The following is a 3,662-nucleotide window of genomic DNA, read 5'->3' on the forward strand; positions in this document are numbered from 1 at the left end:
TCATTAAAAGTGCTTTAGTATTATCTGTTGTTTGTTTTGTTTTGTTTTGTTTTACCGTGGGCCTGTAGTGCTTTGATTAGAGCAAAAAGAAAAAAAAATAGACTATGTTAATAAAATTGGAAAATAAAGAAAAAGTATTTACATGGCTTTCAAAATATGATATCTTGTATGAAAATACATATTTTCAATCCCCAAAGGGACAATTACCGGCCAAGTTAAAATTTCTGTAATGAGACCAATTTTCAAACACTGCATTCTTCCATAAAGTCTTTAACACCGCCACCTTGTGGCAGAAAAAGGCAACTTTATTTATTTAGTAGAAATTATATATTTATTTATATAACTCATGTGGTTCAAAATTTAAAAAAATTAAAAACATGTGATAAAAATGTCTCTCCAACCCTGTACTTCACAAACTCAGTTCCTCTCCATAGAGAATCCAATGTTAATAGTTTCTTTTGTATATTCTTCCAAAAATATTTTAAGCATACTTTAGCAAATATATATATGTATATATATTTTAACACAAATATTAGAATACTATTTGCAGTTATATTTTTTATTTTCCAGTCTTATAATATTTTGGAGAGTTTTCTGTATCAGTACTTAAAGATTCTCCCTTAATTTTATTAGTAGGTGTAAAATATTCCATTATATGAATATCGATGATTTATTTAATCAGCCCCTTAGTGATAGTTAATTCAGTCTTTTGATTTTTCAAATGATGCTGCAATGAATAAATCTGTATGTATGACATTTCTCACATTTTGGGAAGGGTACCTGTATTTATAATTTTGAGAGATTTTATCAAATTCCCCTCCACTGAGTTTGTACTAGTTTGTACTCCAAATGGCAAGACATGAGCACACTGTTTTCCTACGGCAATGGCACTGTGTTATCCGGACTCTTCTGACCTTTAACAGTCCAGACAACAGCTCTTTCCTGGCAGGAACCATGGAGGGTGCAGAAGAGGAAAAGAAGAAGGTTCCTGCTGTACCAAAAACCCTTAAGAAAAAGTGGAGGAATTTCTCAGAGCAGATCAAGTGCCTGAGAAAGAAGTTTGCCCAAAAGATGCTTCAAAAGGCAAGGAGGAAGCTTATCTATGAAAAGGTTAAGCATCTCACAGGGAACAGAGGCAGATGCAGAGCTGAGGTTCAAATGGCCAGGGCGGCAAGAAGGGCTGGTGGTTTCTATGCACCTGTGGAACCTGAATTGGCATCTGTCATCAGGATCGGAGGTGCCAACGGTGTGAGCCCAAAAGTCCGAAAAGTGCAGCTGCTTCGCTGTCGCCAGATCTTCAGTGGCACCTTTGTGAAGCTCAGCAAGGCTTCAGTGAACATGCTGAGGACTGTGGACCCATATATTGCAGGGGGCGCCCAACCTGGTCAGTAAACGAACTGATGTACAAGCGTGGTTATGGCAAAATCAACCAAAAGCGAACTGCCCTGGCGGACCACACACCGGGAAATGCGGCCCCGCCTGCGCGCAGCGCCTGGTTCATGAATCCATCCTTCCAGCTTCACAGCCGCACGCAGCTTCCCGCGGCCCCTCAAACGACCCTCCCCGCCAGGGGAATGGCCACCCCCCATTTAGTAGGAGGCGGGGGTGCCGGTGACCGGGAAGGCCAGGCCAACAGGCTTATCAGAAGGACGACCTGAGGCCTCTGCCGCGGCTATTTCTGTACTCTAGTCAGTTAAGAAACAGTGGCTGCTTTAAAGCTGAAAAAAACAAAACAAACGCATACCAATCTAGGCAACATTTTTTTTTTTTTTTTTGCAGCGTTAATTTTAATCTCACCTATGACGGGGGAGGCGAGTATATTGTCACGTCTAAGGGCCTGTATTAGTTCGTTGTAACGAGGGTCCCGAGCGGTGGCTGTTTGTCTGGGGCTGGGGGCTGGGGGTCTGCGCGGAGCCGTCGGCGGGGCCGGCTGCTCCCCGGGGCCGCGAGGACGTTGCACGCCCCCCCCCCCCCAGCTCCGGGCGGGCTGCTGGCCCCCCTGGGCGCCTCCCGTTGGAGCCGCCAGCCGCCGGCAGGTGCACACGGCGCTGCGGGGCGTCCGAGCCACCGGCTCTAAGGACTAGTGTGGGGTCGGGCGCCCCCTAGCGGCGCTGCTCGGATTTGCTCGCCTCTTCAGAGACCCTGCCTCCAAGCAAGGTCACGCTCTGAGGCACTGAGGTAGGACCTCAGCGCGCGACTTTTTAGGACACAATTCAATTCACAGCAGAGCCATTTATATTTTCTTAACCTGTCTGTTCATCTGTTTCATCCATTTCCCCGCTGAGCCCACAAAAATGGATTCGTAGGAACTTTTCATTTGTTAGAAAATTTGCTCCTCTCTCTGGGATGACTAGAAATATTTTTCTGTTGCTTTTCTTTTAAAGTTTTCTTTCTTATATTTTCCTGCACAGATCATTTTTACTTCTTAGGTAAGTAAATTAATCCATGTCTTGTTTATGTGCGTCTGAGTTTTTGTATGGTGCCCAGAAAGATGTTCCTCACGTTAGTTATGGTTCCCCCTGGTTTTCCACTAGTATTTTTATAGTTTTTGTGGTTTTTTGGAATTTACTTTTATTCATTTGGATTTTTCCTGTCATGAGGTGTGAAGTATGAAGCCAGCTGTCTTTCTGGATGGCTACACTTTTTTCCATTACTTTTTATTGAATTAATCTTTCCCTAGTTATTTGAGGTACTGCTTTTAAAACATACTTATGTCCTATATTTGTTTACTTCTGGATTTTCTTTTTTTTTTTAAATATATCTTTATTGATTTCAGAGAGAGGAAAGGAGAGGGAGAGAGAGAGAGCTAGAAACATCAATGATGAGTCATTGATCGGCTGCAGCCCACAACCCGGGCATGTGCCCTGACCGGGAATCGAACCCTGATCGCCTGGATCCTAGGTCGATGCTTAACCGCTGAGCCACGCCTGGCCGGGCTACTTCTGGATTTTCAAAAAAACTTTGACTCCAGTGAACTATTATTGATGAGCCTACTATGCACTGTTTTAAGAATTTATATTTTAAAATATGGCAGAGCTAGTACTCTTAAGAATTTTCATAAATAGTCCTGTTTATGTATTTTATTAAAATGTCAACTTGGGAGAACTGCCACTTATGATATCCAATTTAGAAAATTTATGACTTTTAATTTAACTGTCCATTTGCATGCTCCATCAAATGCTGACCAAACACTGGGTTCTACCAAAGGCATCACCTACATTTATGGTTGTGCTTACTGCTTTTTACTTACCCACTTGTGACTGTCCCTTCCAGTAAACGACATGGACAGCAAGGGCTACATTTTACCTGGCTTCCCATCCCTAGCTCCAGATTTCCTGCCTCACTCAGTTTGGGTTCTCAGGCATTTGTCAAATGTGATGTGAAATGGATAAAGCTTCTGCCTTCATTTGCAGCAAAAGTAAAAGGGAATTTCCCTTAGCTGCTGTGAGTGCTTGTTATTTACCTAGGATTAGTCTAAGTGCTTTACATAAATTAACTCATTTAAGCCATAAGATAACCCACTGAGGCAGATCATTTTCCAGATGAAGAGACAGAAGCAGAGAGAGAACTTTCTAAGGCCCCACCGCAGGTAAGCGGCAGAGCCGGGATTTGAAGCCTGCCAGCCTGTTGGTGCCCACTGCATGAATTTGTACCCATCATCT

The 3,662-nt window shown here is 43.0% G+C and overlaps 1 pseudogene across 1 annotated transcript; it reads left to right on the forward strand.

Moving 5' to 3' along the window:
- Positions 1-954: 954 nt before the first annotated feature.
- Positions 955-1,658, forward strand: LOC308557939 (large ribosomal subunit protein uL30 pseudogene; annotated as a pseudogene). The gene has a single exon. The product of its transcript is annotated as a large ribosomal subunit protein uL30 pseudogene (transcript).
- The last annotated feature ends 2,004 nt before the right edge of the window (positions 1,659-3,662 follow it).

This window comes from Miniopterus schreibersii (genome assembly GCF_964146895.1).
Source record: "Miniopterus schreibersii genome assembly, chromosome: 5".
NCBI lineage: Eukaryota > Metazoa > Chordata > Mammalia > Chiroptera > Miniopteridae > Miniopterus > Miniopterus schreibersii.